This window comes from Carcharhinus amblyrhynchos, chromosome 10, assembly GCF_965287045.1.
Source record: "Carcharhinus amblyrhynchos chromosome 10, sCarAmb.v2.hapA, whole genome shotgun sequence".
In the NCBI taxonomy this organism is placed as follows: Eukaryota; Metazoa; Chordata; class Chondrichthyes; order Carcharhiniformes; family Carcharhinidae; genus Carcharhinus; species Carcharhinus amblyrhynchos.
Genome location: NC_137333.1, coordinates 75016960 through 75037216, shown reverse-complemented (window position 1 = coordinate 75037216; position 20257 = coordinate 75016960). Strand labels below are relative to the sequence as shown.

Sequence of the window (20257 nt, the reverse complement as noted above, 5' to 3'; positions counted from 1 at the left end):
TTGATGGAAAGTCAATTTTACTTCATACTTTTATGGTCTCCAGAGAAACAGAATATCATTTTCAGCATCAATTTCCCTGGACTCTTCCAGAGGTAAAAGGACCTTCAGCAACAACTGTGTCAGATCCTCCAGTCAGACTTTTTTCATGGTTGTAGGCAGACTGGTACAGCAGAACAAAAATGTAGCTTTTCTGTTTTCAAACAATTGCTCATGCATTAACTCAATGACTAAATTTAGACCTTTTGATTTTATTCATTCATGGAACATGGGCATTGCTGGTTGGCCATCATTTATTGGCCACCTCTAGTTGCCCTCGAGAAGGTGCTGGTGAACTGCCTTCTTAAATCACTGCAGTCCATGTTCTGTAGTTTGACCCACAATAAGGGTCAATAATTTTAGGGGGTTAATTTGATTTTGCACTTGCATCTTCAGTTCATCAATAAGGTTCACTTCTTTAAGATCAAAAGAGTGGTTAAAGGTTCAAATCAAAAGGGATTGCAATACATTGCCCTCAACATGCAGTATTCTCCATATCACTCTACCACGCTGAAAAACACAAGAAGGTTCAACATTAAACTTTGATGTGTGGCTCTTCCAGTAAAAATAACAATATTGAACCACATGAATCATGGACCGAAGACTATACCAGGATTTAAAAATATACATCAAAAAAAAAACTAAGGTTGTAAAGATAATTATCTGCGAAGGGGTAGTATAATGTAACTAGCCATTTAATGGTGGCAGCCTGGTCTCAGAAGACAAAGGCTTGCACCATGGTGGTCAATTCTATGTCAAGAATTGCATGATGTGACTCAGGAGTCCCACTCTGGAATGAGACTCTCGGCCACTTTTGCTGCAGACGAAGACAGTATGCTGAAAAGATGCACGATGCGCTAGCTTCTGTTTTCTCTCTATCCTTTACTTAGCAAACTGAGCTTTTCATTTCTGCATGTTTCTTCCTATGCCCTTCCAAACAATGTCTTTAGAGGCTACAGACTCTGAGTTGCCAATCTCTCTCTTGCAAGTGTGACCCAATGGTTAGCACGTTGTACACAAGGTCTTTCAAATATACAGCGACCATCCATCTGATGAATATGGCTTAGCCAACACAGATATTGTTAGCTGGTCAGTGAGTGTACGCTGATGGAATTAGCTCCAGAATCTCTAAGTGCATGACCTTGTCTTGTCAAAGAATAATAATACGCCTGTGAAAGCAAAGATGGAAACTGCTCAGCCTTTTCTCTTATCCAACATTTGTTCTTACCACTATAAAAAAGGAGCACACAGAAGAGACAGACTTGGTAGAATCTCAGTTTGATTATCTCACTTTGCAGTGGTTTGGAATTCAGTGGTATTGTCGGTAGATTGGTAATCCAGGGACCTAAGGCAATTCTCTAGGGACGAGGGTTCAAATGCTACCATATTGGAATTTGAATTCCATTAAGAAAATCTAGAAGCAAAAGTTAACTTTTGACAACCATCGTCAGAAAAACCCATCTGGTTTACTGATGCCCCTTGAGGGTAGGAAATCTGTTCTCTTTATCTTTAAGAGTTTAAAGGTGACTCCAGATCCACATCAATGTGCTCGAGTCTTCAAATTGGACCACTGAGCATTTACCTAGGCACCATAAAAATCAACAGCAAACTCAGTTCTGTCGACCCTGGAAAGACCTCTAATTTAGAAAGTTGTCTCACTGACTAGTCAAGCAACATGGTCATACTCATGGAATCATGTCCCAGAAGCCACCATTACCATTCCTGGGTATGCCCTGTCCCACCAACAGAAGAGACCCATCCGCAGTGATGTGCCCAACCTCAAGGCTTCAAAGTCTCAGGGCACCAGGTCAAATGTTACCACATGATCATCAAGTACTCTCCCTGCTCAGCTGATAAATTAATATACATCCATGTTGAACACCACTTGGGAATGCACAGAGGTTGGGCTAATTTCAATATCCATCACCATGGTGGCTCAGTAGCGCCACTATTGACTGAGTTGGTCTTATCTGAAAGGACACAGCTGCTAGACTGGGTCTGTGGTAGGTGGTGAGGGAACTAATAAGAGGGAAAATATAGTTGACCTCATCCTCAACAACCTGCCTGCCACAGATGTATCTGTCCATGACAGTATCAGGAGGGACCACTGCACAGTTTTTGTGGAGATGAAGTCTTGTCTTCACACAAAGTCACCTCTCGGAAGGTTGGAGTAATACTTGGCATAAAAGGGAAGTGGTTGTGGCTATTGGAGGCCAGTCGTCTTTACACCATTCCTCAGGGTAGTGTCCAATCATCTTCAGCTGCCTTGTCAACGACCTTCCTCTCATGTGGTCAGATGCGGGCATGCTCGTTGATGATTGTACAATGCTCAACTCAGTCAATAGTGGCGCTACTGAGCCACCATGGTGATGGATATTGAGATCAGCCCAACCTCTGTGCATTCCCAAGTGGTGTTCAACATGGATGTATATTAATTTATTCGCTGAGCAGGGAGAGTACTTGATGATCATGTGGTAACATTTGACCTGGTGATTGCACAATGCTCAACACCATTTGTGACTCTTTAGATACTGAAGCAGTCCATGTCCAAATGCAACAAACAATACAATAACCAGGCTTGGGCTAAAAAGTAGCAAGTAATATTCATGCCACACAAGTGCCAGTCAGTGACCATTTCCAGCAAGTGAAATACAAACCATCGCCCTCTGACATGCAATGACGTTACCAATGCATAATCTCACACTACAAACATCCTAAGGGCTATCAACTAGAAACTGAACTATACTATTTATATAAATACTGCGGCTACAAAAGCAAGTCAGAGGCTAGGAATCCTATGCCGATTAACTCCCCTTCAGACTCCCCAAAGCCTGTCTACAATTTACATGGTACAAGTCAAGAGTGTGATGAAATACTCTGTCCTTGCCTGGATGAGTGCAGTTCCAACAACACAATAAGGTTGACATCATCCACAAAGCAGCCTGCTTGATTAATAACCCATCCACAAATATTCACTACGTCAACCACCGACACGCATTGGCAGCAGTGTGGACCATCTTCAGAGTGCATTACTGGGAACTCACCAAAGCTCTTTAGATAGCTCTTCCAAACCCACAACCACTATTATATGAAAAGACAATGGCAACTGATACATTCAAACACCAGGACCTGGAAACTTCCCTCCAAGCCACTCACCACTGACTTGGAAACATATTGCCACCCCTTCACTGCCATTCATTCAAAGACCTTGAACTCTCTCCCTAGCAGCACTGTGAGCATACCTATATTTCATTGACTGCTGCAGTTCAAGTCCACCCACCACCACCTTCGCAAGGGTAATTAGGACAGGCAGTTTACATTGCTTAGCCAGCAAATTTCTTGAATTAATTAAAAAAAAATTTCTTACTTGGCTTAGACATAACAGCTGTAGCTTTGAGTTCAGCATTAAGTGACGGATTGTTGCTGATTGTAGAGCCCAGATATGCTATAAACAACCTCTAGTCTGCTTAATTTGGTTTGATTGTTTTAATCCCAAAACAACCTCCAGTATCACATTGTCAATGCTGTTAGACAGTGAAGTGGAATGCAACATTCTTCACCATAACATTCATCTTCATGATGCCGATGATCATTTACAAACAAGATTCACAAAAAACAAGAAATTTATCAGGTAACACTGCATCTAGTTCAGATTAAATTATCCTCAAAATATTTTGGAAACAAATTAACCCAAGGTCAGTATCTCTCGAACCATGCCCCAGCAGGATGTAAATAACTGTACAAAGGGGAGTCCAGAATTATTGTTAAAAAGGAAAAACAAATAATAAGTTAGAATTTGCTGAGAAAATAACGGTATGGTTGATGGGGAGTCAGTTATATAGTTATTAAGGTGTTAGACTAGGTTTTAATCTACCATTTCCTGGATAACTACCCAAGCAAGTACTGTGGAACTGTTCAAAGATTACAACTTTAACTCCCAGAGTCAGAGACATCAGGGGTCTCAGGAGTAGGGGAACTGCCAAATTTAAACTTCCTAAGCAATTCCCAAATGTCATTGTGTCAGTCTTTTAAAGGGTCTCAACGCTCAGCTTTCCATAATCCACAGACTGTAAGATTTGGCCCAACATGTTCCCTGCTCTAATATATGTTTTGTATTTATTGTTGTGCCATTCTCTGTTCTGTCTGTTGTAACAGATTTTTTTGAATGTGTTACCTCTTTAAACATTAACACCTGAACAAATGGCTCGATATTATCCATAAACATTACTTCATGCAACAGTTAGTCTCCCGCAATTCACTGTAGAGTCAGAGTAAAAAAACTTATACTCTATGATCAATAATATGTCATAACAGAACAGTATTCTCTTATAATCTAAAAATGGCAAATAATAAGAAACTTGGTTCTAAAAAGATCAGAGGGTGTGAAGTAAGCAGTTATTGTATTTAATTATGGTAGTTTCAACAGAACGAAGTTAATTAATTTAAAATATATTTACTGTCATCTAAAGATTGCCACAAGTGAATTCAGCCCATGAAAGAAAATCAAGTAAACGGATTTAAGGCTGTTGTGCATGTTGCACAATACTGTTGTTTGGACCCCAGATGAGAAACCCCAACATATATCAGAAAGCCAGGCTAGACCCCAACAATTTTTTATTTTGGTATTAGTGTGAGGACCTGATTCCAGCCACAATTCTACTGACAAACCAGGGAGCTTTGATCAAAACAAACAAATTTTATTTGAAAATAGATAAACTTTAAACGAATTAGCTCAACTTTTAACAACTGAACAGTACATACACATGACTAAATACTTTTCTTAACTGCTAACCAATCATTATGAGTTCCAATTCAAGCAATATTTCTCTTATAGACTCAAAGATCTTTTTAAAATAAAATCAGCCAAACACAGGCATGCTTGCTCATCCTGTGTTAATAGTCCTTGAGCCCTTTCAATTAACCTAATCAAAACTCTTCTCTAAAATGCCAGGGGTAAACACAAATGCATTAGCTCTGCTTAAACAAATGTGCCATGTCCAAAATGAGTACTTATCTTGTTCTCCCAGCTACTAATTTAAAAAAGTTTAGACAAATTGGTATCCGATAAAACAGATCTGAATTCTAAACATACCCCTTACAAGAAACATGATATATTTGTTATAAGTATTACATCATTAGTGTGATGGCAACAAAGGAACAGAATAGGAATGTAATCTGAATCACATCATACATTTCATGAAGTATTTTGGACATTTAACTAGAGATGACACGCTGCAGTTAGAAAACATTTAGAATTTGCATCTGTCATTGGGCTTGGATGAATGCTGAAGGTGGCATTTTAAAAATTATTTCATGGGACATGGGCATTTCTCACTTATTACCCAATTGCTCTCTAAAACACATCTAAAATACCAATCTACTAAAACAAATGATCAGCAATTAACTGGTATAAAATCCTGGTATACAATTACTCAAAGAAAGTGAAAAACAATCCCACTTGACTCTTGACAACACTTCGCAAGTGCTACAAATTCCTACAGGTGATAATTCCAGCAGCGCCAAGAGGCAGTGTTAGCTTGTGATGAACTGTAAAGGGAGACCCATGAAGGATGATAACCTTTGAACAGGCCAAGCTTGAACATATAAGTATTAATTCAAGTCCAAGATATGAAAATTGGAACAGAAGAAAAATCACATCTTGATTAAGAGCACCTACTTCCATATTATGAAAATGATGTATGGAAGCACCAAAGCTATAGCAACGCAAGACATGGTCCATTTTGGCAATATGTTTGCCACAAGACCCAAATAAAAAAAAAAATCACAAACAATGCCATCCCTGGAATGCACTGGCATTGGGGTAGCCCCATAAGTAAATTAAATGGAGCTTCCCTTTCACCTTCACTAAGTTGAAACTTTTTTGGTGACTGCAATTTCACAGTAACCTCATGGCAATGTAAATGCAAGCCTTGTGATTAATAAATAAATTTTTTAAAAACTTCAAAGTAGCCACCAACTCAACCATGAATGGAAAGCCACACCAGCACCCAGAGCAAAACTGAAGCACAGTGCAGAAGGGAAGTCTACCTCAACTCCCTCCTCCTGTGACAACCAAATAGAAGATTGGAGACTACTTTTCTACCCTGATAGAAACTTGAACTGTAAACTGCCAAGGAAGGAAAGCCTGCTTCAATGTTCACACACAAAGACAATACACAATTCAGGAAGAAAAGGATTCCTCAAAACCACCACAGCCACCCCTTTCCACACAAGGAATATGTCACACTCATGAGGATGGGGAGCCAAGGACAGCAGCAAAGATCAGTTGTGCGGAATCCTCAGGAGCACAACTCTCAACTCTGCTGGGCTTGAAAAAAGAATTTAAAACTTACTCATTTGGGACCTCTTTGAAAGCAACAGCAGTGAAATTAGTCAAGATAGCACATATTCCTATCACTTCTGTGTGAAATGGCAATCAGGCTACAAAGTATATTTAAAGACGAATTTAGTTTTAAAAGTAAATAAAGCCTCTGATAAAAACAGATTGAAAGAAATGATAAAAAGAAACAGCTTGAGGCTGAAGGGGTAGGGGGCGTGGTGGATAGAGGAGGGTTAAGGGAACGTAATTGACAGCAGACGTGCTGAGGGGTGCTGAATGATGTTACTGTAGTTCAGTAACACCCAGGGTACTGATGAGTGAAAGATGATATTTCCCAGTGAGTTGAATGTTACTGATTACCAAGGATTAAATCATACAATACAAAAGGACAGGCCTATGTAAATGTAAAGTTGCCATAATCCCAAATGACTATACGCTGCTCTCCCCTTTGAAGTGGTGATCTGACTAGTGGCAATTTAACCCGAGGATCACCACACCTCATGGGAGTGGAGTGGTCTTCATTTAGTAGTACGGGAATTATCCCACTTTATCCTTTTTGATCTATCTTCAACCTATGACACAGTTGACTACACCATCTTTTTCCAATGCCTTGCCAATATCGTATAGCTGAGTGAGACTGCTTTCACCTTGCTGCATTCTTATCTAATCATAACCAGAGAATTACTATCAATGACTTCTCCTCCATTTCCTCAAATTTACTTTTGGAGTCACCCAAAGAAATACTTTGAACCCTTCATATTTCTTATTTACATCCTGTCCTTGGATAGTACCCAAAAAGATGATGTCAGTTTCCCCACGAACACTGATGACACATCCAATTCTATAGCACCACTAATTCTCTCAACACCACCCTCCCCCCCAACCCCAGCCACTGTGTCTAAGTTATCAGGCTGCTTAGTGACATCCACCACTGGATGAAGACAATTTTTTTTAAATTAAATATTTGGAAGACTGAAGATATTGCCTTTGGTACCCATCACTGATTCCATCCCATTCCTGAGTAGTTGCCTAATGCTGAACAAAGCTTTCACAATCTCTAGGTCACAGCTCTCCCCAAGACCAGCTTTCAGCCACTTATCTCCTCATCAAGACTATTTCCATATCCTGCCACCACCCTGCCTCAGCTGATTTGCTGCTGAAACAGTCTTTCATGCCTTTGTTACCTCCAGACTTAACCACTCAAATGCAATCCTGACAGGCCTGCCACATTTTTTTTTAATTTATTATTTTACTTATTCATTCATTCGTGGGACTTGGGTGCTGCTGGCTGGCCAGAATTTATTGCCCATCTCTACTTGCCCTTGTTGAGAGGGCAGTTGAGAGTTAACTGATGTGGCTCTGGAGTCACATGTAGGCGAGATTTCCTTCCCTAAAGGACAATCGTGAACCAGACGGCTTTTTCCACAATTGATAATGGTTTCATGGTCATTAGTAGATTCTTAATTCCAGATAATTTTTATGGAATTCAAATTCCACCATCTGCCATGACAGGATGTGAACCCAGATCCGCAGAACTTTATACAACAAAGACAGAAAATGTTGGAAAACTTCAGCAGGTCTGACAGCATCTGTGGGGACAGAATAGAGCCAACATTTTGGAGCGTAGATGGCCCTTCACCAGAACTGATCAGAATGACAGTTCTGATGAAGAGCCATCTAGACTCAAATGTCTAGTCTCTTCCCACAGATGCTGTCAGACCTGCTGAGATTTTCCAGCATTTTCTGTTTTTGTTTTAGATTCCAGCATCTGCAGTATTTTGTTCTAACCCCAGAACTTTAGCAGTGTGTCTGGGTTAAGAATCCAGTGATAATATCACTGGGCCTCCACCAAGGCCATCTAAAATTCTGAAGCTAGTGGTCTAAATGGCACCAAATGTCAATCCTAACACGTGCTTGCTGACACACACTGGCTCCTGGTTAAACAACGAGCGGGATTCTACTGCCTCGCTTGAGCGAGACTGCAAATTCCAGTCCGAGGTCAATGGCAATTTCCATTGTCGTACTCTCACCTACTCCGATTCCATGGCAGGTGAGGTAGTAGAGTTCAGGCCAATATGTCAATTTCAAAGTTCTCATTGTTGGCTTTGCCTCTTCCCATTTCTTTAACCTCCTTCAGCATTGCAACTCTCCAAAATATATGTGCTTAAATTAATACTGGCATCCTGATTTTAATTGCTCTACCATTGGTGGCTAGACTTGTAGCTGTCTGCTAAGCTCTGGAATTCCCTCCATAAGCTTCTCTACCATGCAGTCCTCCTTCAAGACATTCCTTTAGACCTGCCTCTTTGAACCAGTGTTGGTAAACTGCCCAAGTATCTACTTATGACTCATTTTGTTTTATATTGCCTCTGTGAAGCACCATAGACTATTTTATGTTGAATCATAGAATCCCTACAGTACAGGAGGCAGCCATTTGGCCTATCGAGCCTGCACTGACAACAATTCCACCCAGGTCCTATCCCATTACCCCATGTATTTACCCTGCTAATCCCCCTGACATTAAGTGGCAATTTAACATGACCAAACATAACCCACACATCTTTGGAGTGTAGGAGCAAACTGGAGTTCACAAAAGAAAAAATACAAAGACACGGAGAGAATGCGCAAATTCCACACTGACAGTCACCCAAGGCTGAAACTGAACCTGGGTCCTTGGCGCTGTGAGGCAGCAGTGCCAACCACTGTGCTACTGCACTGCCCCAGGCACTATATAAATACAAGTTATTATTTTTGTGCATTTTATCATATAGATTGTGTGAAATTATTTTGGGAGGTGTTACTGTAAACAGTTACCAAACCTTGCCATGGCGTCAACTAAGGTGGTAAATGTAATTAAAGAAAGCTTTGCTGAAGTAGTACATCAGGTTGTGTGCTGAATAAACCTTGTTCTCTGAAGCAAAGAGTTAAATGGTATTCAATGCTGTCATTTATTCATGCTGAATGCTAAGCTATATTCTTTAATTGAGTCAATTTATGTAGGGCAACACATGAGCCAATTCAGGACTTACAAACAAGTCCAAATCCATTTAGCTGACAGAACATACCACAACGATTGCAACACAGAAAACTAATACTTAAAAATATTGAAACATAGGAACAAGTAGACCATTCAGCCCCTCAAGCCTGTTCTGCCATTCAATAAGATCATGACAGATCTAGATTGTAACTCATCCATCTGCCTTGGATTCATACCCCTTTATAGCCTTGCCTAGCTAAAACCTAACAATCTCAGATTTAAGAGGCAACTCATTAGAGCATAGACTGCCCTATGCTACATTAGCTCAATGTTATTATAATTACAAGGTCCTTCTTTAAGGCTTTTCCCTGCCTGATTGTTTTAGCTATGTCGTTACAATCTTTAAATTAAAAGCTTCCATCTCACTGAGGAGACTTCAGGCCAATCAACATCCAACAACTTGCTCTGAAAACTCTGCTCACATTTTTGCAGTGGTAAAAAATTCTACCACAGCAGCTGAGACAAGCTACAAAACAAACTAGAAATAATAATTGAAATAAAACTCAAAACATTCTAAAATGGTCAATTTGTCCATTGTTAATTCAATCTTCAAAAAAAATCAGTTCTTCCTTGGACAATATCCTGCGTACCAAGTTTCATTGAAATTATCCATTAGTTTTTTGAAATAATGTTTACAGTCTAAAACAGGTAAAAATTTTATCTTCTCCCACCTTCAGTGGCAGAGATAATTAACTAAGTTAACATCTATAGCTTTTGGTAGGAGAGTTCAAAGGCTCTTTATATGAATAAATGCTTACCATTCTCCTCTGAATGGCCTGGCTCTGGTTTAACATTGTTCTAGACTCCCTCATCAATTCCTTTCAAACTCCCATCACATCTAACTTTACAGGGAATAGCAATCTAATTTACCCATGTTTTAATCTCTACACTTAAATCGAATCCTCAAGTTGGTTGCAGCATTATGGGCAACAGGAAATTTACCACAAATACAAAAGCTTCATAAAGTCTTTACTGTGGTTGGTTGTGGTAAATCTTCACAATCCACTGTAAAAGCCAGAACAGATGGCACCATTTAAATTCCAATGATCAGGTAGCAATTTTATACCAGTGGTTTACAGTTTTGTAGAATTTACCCTAAGTTTAAGAAACATTGCGTCCTAAAATATCATAAAACATTTGATACGATATAATTAACTAGTACAAATTGTTGCCAAGTTATAAATGACAATAGCAGTTATGTAAAACTGATCAAGTTCCTGATATCTGACAAATGCTGAAACTACTCATTCGAATTGTACTCACTTGGCTTAAATATCGCCGTTTCCAAAAAAAAGTCCCTTGTCTCTATCAAGTCCTCAGAATTTTGAAATTTCTTTCCACCTGCTATCAGGAGTTCTGTATTTGTTGACTTACAGCCCCGTTATTTCTGCCGCTGTAGAGAAATAAAAAGATTTTTTCTACAGCTTCCGCATCGTTTACCCTTAAGTAGATAACATGCTCACACAAGCATTAGTCGGTGAGTCGCAATTCAGCATTGTCCATATTTATACGAGGTCCTCCATACAAAACAAGCTTGAAAATCACTACAACTATGTTATGTATTTTGCCTCACTTGACAGTGAATGGTAAATCAAATCAATCTGTGAGCGCCTCAGCACCGATTAATCTTCATGAGTGCAGGCAAGCTATGTACCTTGATATTCATGAAATGATTGCCAGTGCAAACATCCAGATTTCAGGTCTAAGAGTTTACGATTCAAGTTATCGACAACTTTCAAAACGTGCCACCACCAATGGAAAGATCACAATCGGGTAACTACGCGTGGATGTCTCTCGAACAGGTTCGGTATTTACAGCAGCGTTTTAAATCGATGCGACAAAATCGCGAACGGTCAGGTTTCATATACACACACACATTCTATGCCATTATAAAGTAATATGTTGACCTGTTAAACAAGATGCATTGCAAATTAACCCTCCCCACCCCCATAAGGAGTAAGGAGATTGGTTTAATTTCCCCGGGAAAAAAAGAGCTGTCTTGTCGAGACAGGGAGGGGATGATACCGTCCATCCGTCGTCAGCCTCATTCACCCCGCATAACAATGACCAGAAAAACCGCAACGTCGGAGGAAAGAGAAAGGGCAGCGGACAGGAGTCGATCCCTCGCACGGCCACAAACAAGCGGCTTATATACCAGAGCGCTCTTTATTACACGGTTAACCTTTGGGTTTCAGCAGGCTGCCTCTGACTGCGTTATATTTATTTTTTAAATCAAGTAGCGGCTCCCTCCCCGCACCATTCGGCTGATAGCCATCAATCGCCGACCAGCAAAAGCTGGCTCTCCCTTGGCTCTTACCTCGGGTGGACACGGAGCGGGTATAATGAGTGAAAATCACAATCTCCTGCCTCTCTCCCCTACCCTCGGGTCGTTGCAGAACGATTAAGACCCTCGAGCGCCCGTCATAAGCCCCGCTCCCCTCTCAACCTAACCAGCTCCGCTTTGATTGATCGGCGCGTCGGCCACTCGGAGCGCCCGCCTCTGACATGGCCCCGCCCCCGGCCGGCCAATAGGAGGGGGAGGCTCGCAGGCTGGCGTCCTGGCCATCAGGTTAGTGTGGGCCATAGGCCCGTGCGTGCGCAGGTCCGTTCAACCGCCCGGGCGGCGCGCGCCGACCCTGTTCCTTCACCCGGCTCTCGCCAAAGAGCAGCTTGTAATCACATACGGTGCCCTTCAGCCCATCAAGCCTGCACCACCTCTCTGTCAGGCAAGTAAGGAACATTGTATATGTATTTGAAGAGTTCGCAGTGAAAAAAATAACGTTTGTGCAGTCGCTAAATGTTCGACCCAGTGGTACAACTGACGGAAAAACGCTTGAGAGCGCTTCGTTTAACACACACATTCCTGTCTTTATCAACCTGGAAGCGACTTCGTTAAAATAGCCCACATACTGTAGTGTGACAATCATCGGAACGCCAGTATTATATTGGTACTGTTATTTCGTCAAATAAACCAATGTGACGGGCTGAGGTTTTCCTCTGAATATTGACCAGCACTTAGAAAGTCTCGGATACTCGGATGTAATGATGTCGTGGCCAGGATTCACTTACGCCTAAAATTCCGCGATCCTTTGCGTTACATGGGAAACATGCAGAAACATCAGATCAGCTTTAGCTGAGTCTGTTACCAAGCTTAATATAGGATTGTTTCTGCGCTGTGACGATCTATGAATTTATCAAGTTAACATAACAATTGTGACCTTTCCAATTTACTCGAGGCGTCAGAACAAAAAAAAAGCTGACGTTTCGAGTCCAGATGAGCCTTAGTTAAGGCTTGGCCTCAAAATGTCAGCTCTTTCCTCTCGTTGCTGATGCTGCCAGGCCTGCTGAGATCTTCCAGCATTTTCTCTTTCGGTTTCTTCTTTTTCAAACTTGTCTTTTATATGGCAAGTAAAGTTACGCAATATATCCCCCCACGAGAAAATAATCAGCTCATAAAATTCCTCGAGATGTGAATCTCAAAGGCTTGCGTAAATTGGTTGTCTAAATCAATTGATTGAACAGGACCATCACATTCAGATATTTTCCAGACTGTCTGGAAGTTGGTCTAAAGTAACGATGGGAGATGCAACAATTTGCTGTCGTTTGTTTCAGCATTAATTAAAGAATATCTGTAGAGAATTCTGTAGGGCATATCTGTAGAGCTGCTGAATTAGTCCTGTGCTAATTTCCGAGTGATCGAAGAATCAAGCACATGCGGGCTGTATTGACAGGTTTCCTAAGCACTGTCAAACTTACGGACAGATTTTTGTCTCATTGCCAGAATTCTCATACAAGCGCCCCAAAATGTAACTTGGTTGGTGGGGAGAAGGACCTCCCCCCTAATATGCTTCCTGTATGCCCAGAGTCTCAACTCATATTGGCCTCAAAGTGGTGCAGCCTGAAAAAAACTATTGTTTATTCTTTCTGAAATGGGCCTTAGCAAAAAAGAGAAAAATGCAGTGGCTTTTGTTAAGGTTAATCCCAAGCAACTCCACAATACAGGACTCTGTGGTCTACGGGCACAGGGAGGCCCATCAAGCTAAACATCAACTGCTGCTTGAGGACTATTAACATGCTGCAAGATGGTCTTTGGTCTGCCACAGGTGAGGGGCACACTAAAGCCAGGGACCACTGCTGCAAAGGCTCAATAGGGGAAGGCCAATATCTGAGGCTTTCCTGTCATAGTTCATCAAGGGACAGGAAATAACTCCTTGGTCATATGCAGCAGAGGACATTTAACATGAAATGTAAATATAAATTGTAAATGCATATAAGGCACCTTATAATGCAAAGAAAGAAACATCTGCATTGCACTTTACGCAATGTCAAATTTGAGCAGTCTTATTATGTTCTTTTAAAATTTTACAAGCATATTTTGGGGAAAAAAGAGCTGTGATATATTGACAACAATATCCTAAAACATTTGAGAAGTAAACAATGTTATCAATGGTAGTTGTCCTTTCTGGTGGACAGTTTAGTGGCTCAGTGTCCCCTTCAGAGAGTTCATACTTACTTTAGCAGATTTGCTGCTAATGTATCAGATTTTGCAGCCAGCAACCAAGCAATTGTGTTTTTAAGTTTTAGTGACAGCATCATAGGAAATCTTGGCTAGATTGAAGCTAGTGCAAGTGAAACCCTTTGTAAAGTATACACTTAAAGAAAAAGAATGACATTTATTTCTGCTGTCTCTGTAGGTCAGAGAGCTCAATGCTAATGGATGAACAGGATTTGTTGCAAATTAGACACAGGAAGCAGAGCTTTGAATGACATTAAGTTTACTGAGGGTGGAATGTGGGAGGCCAGCTAGGACAGCATTAGATTGATGAATTCTGGGTGTAACACATGCATGGCTGAGGAGTTCAACAGCAGAAAAGCTGAGATGGGATTCAGTTGGACAACATCAGAGTTGGAAGTAGTGGTGTTCGTAATGGCATTGATATGTGGTATGTGAATACCACCAGGAAATGAGGAAGAATTACCTAACATCCGGTTTATGGGCTCAAAAGTCTTTTCAAGTGGAAGGGAGAAGCACAGGGCTTAAGGTGGGAGAAATGTATAAGAACACAAGAAATAGGAGCAAATGCAGAAGACTGCATTTTAGAGTAAGTGTAGTTTGTGAAGAATGGAATATTGAGTTGAGGAAAAAGGTGGGTATTGAAATGATAAAATTTGAGCTGATAAAGATACCTTTCACCTATCTTCTTTGCTTAGATAATAAATGTCATTCTTTTTCTCTAAGTGTATACTTTACAAAGGGTTTCACTTGCAATAGCTTCAATCTAGCCAAGATTTCCTATGATGCTGTCACTAAAACTTAAAAACACAATTGCTTGGTTGCTGGCTGCAAAATCTGATACACTAGCAGCAAATCTGCTAAGTAAGTATGAACTCTCTGAAGGGGACACTGAGCCACTAAACTGTCTACCAGAAAGGACAACTGACCATTGATAACATTGTTTACTTCTCAAATGTTTTAAAAACATAAGAAATAGGAGCAGGAGTAGGCCATCCAGCCCTTCGAGCCTGCCCCGCCATTCAATAAGATCATGGCTGATCTGTCGCTGCTCAGTTCCACTTTCCCGCCCTCTCCCCATAACCCTTAATCCCCTCTCTTATCAAAAACCCATCAACCCGCGTCTTAAAAATATTTAGCGAGGCAGCCTCCACCACTTCAACGGGCAGAGAATTCCAGAGATTCACCACCCTTTGAGTGAAGAAGTTCCTCCTCAACTCTGTTCTAAACCGCCCCCCTTTTATTTTGAGGCTGTGCCCCCTAGTCCTATTGTCTTTTTTGAGCGGGAAGAGTCTTTCCACCTCTATCCTATCCATCCCATTCATCATCTTATACGTCTCAATGAGATCTCCTCTCATTCTTCTAAACTCTAACGAGTACAAGCCCAGTTTATTCAGCCTCTCCTCATAGCTCAACCCCCTCAACTCCGGTATCAGCCTAGTAAACCTCCTCTGCACTCCCTCCAAGGCCAAAATATCTTTGCGCAGGTGCGGCGCCCAAAAATGCACACAGTACTCCAGGTGCGGCCTCACCAATGCCCTATACAGCTGCAGCAAGACCTCCCTACTTTTATATTCAATCCCCTTCGCTATGAAGGATATTATATTTGGTCAAAAAGGTAGGTTTTAAGGAGTATTTTTAAGTCAGAAAGTGGGGTAGAAGTGGAAAGGGTTGGGGAATAGTTCCAGAACTTCAGGCTTAAGTAACTGAAGGCACAGCCAGCAATTAAAATTGGGGATATTCAAGAGCTGGAATTAGTGGATATTAGTTTTAGGATATTGTTGTCAATATATCACAGTTCTTTTTTCCCCAAAATATGCTTGTAGAATTTTAGAAGAACATAATAAGACTGCTCAAATTTGACATTGCATAAAGTGCAATGCAGATGTTTCTCTCTTTACAGTATGAGGTGCCTTATATGCATTTACAATTTATATTTTGACTCCCAGTTAAACAACGCATCAATTTTCAAATTCTCATCCTTGCTTTCAAATCTCTTGATTATCTCTAGAATCTCTTCCAGCCTGACAATCAGCCAATATTTCTGCTCCACTAATTCCAGCTCTTGAATATCCCCAATTTTAATTGCTGGCTGTGCCTTCAGTTACTTAAGCCTGAAGTTCTGGAACTATTCCCCAACCCTTTCCACTTCTACCCCACTTTCTGACTTAAAAACACTCCTTAAAACCTACCTTTTTGACCAAGCTTTTGATCACCTGCCCTAATATCTCCTTATGTGGCTTGGTGTGATGTTTATTCGATAATGCCTTCTGTAAAGCATCTTGAGTCATTTTATATTGTCAAGAGCTGTGATATCAATGCAAGTTACTATTCATTTCCCTACCAATTTCATTTTCAAATTTCCTTTATAATTATTGATATATAAGTCAAGTTATTATAAAAATATCCTTTTGATGCAGCTATTTACCATTTATATAGATGATCTGGAGGAGGGAACCGAGTGTAGGGTGTCGAAATTTGCTGATGACACCAAGATTGGGGGAAAGGCAAATTGTGCGGAGGGTGTGGAGAGTCTGCAGAAGGATCTAGATAGGCTGGGCGAATGGGCCAGGAAATGGCAAATGGAATTTAATGTTGGCAAGTGTGAGGTGGTCCACTTTGGTAGGAAGAATGGTAGGAAGGACTATTACTTACGTGGCGAAAAACTGCAGCAGGCGACGGTGCAGAGGGACCTTGGGGTCCTTGTGCATGAGTCGCAAAAACCCAGCCTGCAGGTGCAGCAGGTGGTCAGGAAGGCGAATGGGATGCTGGCCTTCATAGCGAGGGGGATTGAATATAAAAGTAGGGAGGTCTTGCTGCAGCTGTATAGGGCATTGGTGAGGCCGCAGCTGGAGTACTGTGTGCAGTTTTGGGCGCCGCACCTGCGCAAGGATATTTTGGCCTTGGAGGGAGTGCAGAGGAGGTTTACTAGGCTGATACCGGAGTTGAGGGGGTTGAGCTATGAGGAGAGGCTGAATAAACTAGGCTTGTACTCGTTAGAGTTTAGAAGAATGAGGGGAGATCTCATTGAGACGTATAAGATGATGAATGGGATGGATAGGATAGAGGTGGAAAGACTCTTCCCGCTCAAAAAAGACAGTAGGACTAGGGGGCACAGCCTCAAGATAAAGGGGGGGCAGTTCAGAACGGAGTTGAGGAGGAACTTCTTCACTCAAAGGGTGGTGAATCTCTGGAATTCTCTGCCCGTTGAAGTGGTGGAGGCTGCCTCGCTAAATATTTTTAAGAAGCGGGTTGATGGGTTTTTGATAAGAGAGGGGATTAAGGGTTATGGGGAGAGGGCGGGAAAGTGGAACTGAGCCACGACAGATCAGCCATGATCTTATTGAATGGCGGGGCAGGCTCGAAGGGCCAGATGGCCTACTCCTGCTCCTATTTCTTATTTCTTATGCTTGATTTCTCTGCAAGCAATTGAACATCTTGTGATGAGCCAAGAATGCACTTTGGAGCCAGTTGTGTTGTATATAGTGGAACAGAAGCTAATTGATTGGAGACTGCCTTAAGAGTCTTCCTGTCTGGAACTGAAGTACAGAAGTACCCTTCTAGCTAGGTCAGTGTCTGTATCTACACTTGGAATTTTTCTTTGGCGAGACTGTGAAATAATCAACTATCTACATTAATGACCAAAGTTTCTTTTTTAAGCTGCTCTTTTGAGTTTAAGTCTTCAGTCACGTCAGTCTCATTCCTTGTATTACTCCCTCTAATTCCCATTGTCTGTCCATCTTTTTCTCTTTTAAGATGCTCTTTTCAGTTTAAAGAGGTGGACAGACAATGGGAATTAGAGAGAGTAATCCAAGGAATGAGACTGACATGATTGAAGATCTGGCTGCCAGTATTGAGGGGAAGGAAGCGTGAATGCACAAGAGACCAAAACCTTGGGTGTAGGGGTCTCAGTTGAAGAGTAGAGAGACAGGGAGGGACAAGGCCACAAAAAGACTTCAACGTGGACATGAACATTTTAATTTGGAGACACTGAGAAACAAGGAGCTGATGCAGGTCGGGAGCATCAGGAATGATAGGTGAGCTGGAGCTGGACTTGTTGTAATTCAGAACATGGAGTCAGCTGAATTTTAGATGAGATGATGTTTACAGAGGATGCAAGACCAAGAAAGCAACAGATGAGCCAGGAGGTCAAAAAGGTGTGGAGGATTTTGGCTGCAGATAGAACAATAGTGCCTATGTTATGGAGTTGAAATTAGAGAGTTCTCATGACAAAGACAATGTTAGGTTGGAAACTCAGCTCAGTATCAAAAAATATGTTGTGGTTCCAGTCAGTTTCAATCAAAAACAGTAGCCAGGGAGGGAAGTGGAATCAATGGTATAGTTACTGAGTTTGTGCTAGGGAACAAAAGCAAATGTCATGGGTCTTGCAACATTCAGTAAGTATCTCATTACAGCATCTTAAAAATGTGACAATAGCCTATATAAATGTGCATTGTTACCTTTCTTGTGTGACCAACCACCATCTTCCCTCAGTTGATGAATCAGTATACCTCCATGTTAAACATCATTTGGAAGCAACACTGAGGGAAGCAAGGACATAGGATGTGAATTCTCCACCCAGAGTACATCCTATGACCAAGAGAGGCTCAGTAGCATCACCACTGATGATGTCGACCATGTCCTGTGCAACATAGTTACCAGACTGGATCTGATGCCAGTGGTGAGATATGAACAAAAATCCTAATTGACCTAATTCTCACCAATCTACTTATTGCAGATGCATAACTCATGACAATATTAATAGAAGTGTCTTCGTGGAGGCAGAGACCAGCAGCTTAAAACTAAGCATCCATGAGGCAATTTAGACCATCAACAGCACAATTCTATTCAACCACAATCCACCTTCATGGCCCAGTCGATCTCTTGTTCTACCAATGCCATCAAGCCAGGGGATTAGCCCTGGGGTAGTGAGGAATGTTGAAGAGTATGCCAGAAGCAGAACCAGATACGTCTAAAATGACATACCAAGCTGGTTTGGCTGCAACACAAGACTACATGTATGCTAAAATATGCTATAGGCAGAACTAAATGATTATATAGTCAAAGAGCAGATCAAAACTCTGCAGTTAGGTTATACGCAGTCATGAACTGTAGTGGATAATCAAACAAGAGAAGATTCCATGAACACGTCCAACCTCAATGATGAGAGAGGGCAGCACATTAGTACAAAAGGCAAGATTATGGTATTTGCATCCATTTTCAACAATAAGTGCTAAGGGAATGATTTCTCTGAGCTGCTTCCTGAGCTTATCATCATCACAGATGCCAGTTTTCAGCCATTCAATTCACTCCACATGTTGTTCAAGGTCGCAACAAGGTTATGGGACTTGAGAACACCCTGGCTGTGGTGCTGAAAACTTTGCCCCTAAATTATTTATTCCTCTAGCCAAGTTGTTCCAGTACAATCACAGCACTGGGATTACCTGAGTGTGAAAATTGTCTCAGATATGTCCTATCTATAAAAGGCAAGTCACATCCAATCCAACCAATTACTGCCCAATTACAGTCTATTCTCAATCATGAGAAAAGTGATGCAAGTTGTCCTTAACCCATATCAACAAACCACACTTCAAATAATCTAGTTACCAATGCTCAGTCTGGGTTCTTTCGGGGCCATTCATTTCCAAACTTCATTAAAATTTTGGTCCAAACATAGACTAAATAGCTGAATTCCAGAAATGAGGTAAAAGTGACTACCTTTGACATTAAGGTAGCATTTGCTTGAGTGTGGCATTTGGGAATCCTATTAAAATCGAAGTCAATAGGTGGGAGGATCTCTTCACCAGCTGGAGTCGTACCAAGAGCAAAGAAGGGTGGTTATGCTTGTTGGGAGCCCCAAGGCATTACTTCACGACAAAGTTCCTGAGGGAACTGCTGCATCAATGACTTTGCCTCTACCATAAAGTGGTTCATCTCCATTCATAAGTCCTCAGAAAATGAGGCAATCGATACCCACATACAACTAGACCTGGGCAATATTCAAGCTTGGGCTGAAAAATGGCAAATTATATGTATGCCACACAAATGCGAGGCAATGACTACTTCCAACAATAGAGAATCTAATGACATACCCTTGACTTTAACAGCAGAATCATTGCTCAATTCTTCACCATCCACATCCTGGGACATCATCATTGACTAGAAACTTAACTGGACCAAATTATATAAATATTGTGGCTAAAAAGCATGTTAGAGGCTGGGAATTATGTGGCCAGTAAACTATAAATTACAGAAGGGCATTGATACATTTGTAGAATGGGAAAATAATTGTCAAAGTAAATGTGAGGTAGTAAGTGTTGGTAGAAAAAAT

General features: G+C 41.2%; 2 protein-coding genes across 11 annotated transcripts in view; one reads left to right on the top strand and one right to left on the bottom strand.

Annotated features, from left to right (window-relative positions):
* LOC145349074 (actin-binding protein WASF3-like) overlaps nt 1-11858 on the bottom strand; it is a 79492-nt gene extending 67634 nt beyond the window's left edge. For 3 of the 5 annotated variants that reach the window (XM_080197380.1, XM_080197384.1, XM_080197382.1), the window contains exons 1-2: nt 11731-11858; nt 10677-10806 (exon numbers count right to left, since the gene is read on the bottom strand). The gene's annotated coding sequence lies outside the window, so the exon portion shown is untranslated. The remainder of the gene's footprint in view (nt 1-10676; nt 10807-11730) is intronic. The other 2 variants (XM_080197381.1, XM_080197383.1) reach the window with 1 other exon arrangement.
* Nucleotides 11146-20257, top strand: part of rnf6 (ring finger protein (C3H2C3 type) 6) — a 229097-nt gene continuing 219985 nt past the window's right edge. For 4 of the 6 annotated variants that reach the window (XM_080197372.1, XM_080197368.1, XM_080197374.1 and 1 more), the window contains exon 1: nt 12034-12139. The gene's annotated coding sequence lies outside the window, so the exon portion shown is untranslated. Of the gene's footprint in view, nt 11216-12033; nt 12144-20257 lie in introns of those variants that run through there. The other 2 variants (XM_080197366.1, XM_080197365.1) reach the window with 2 other exon arrangements.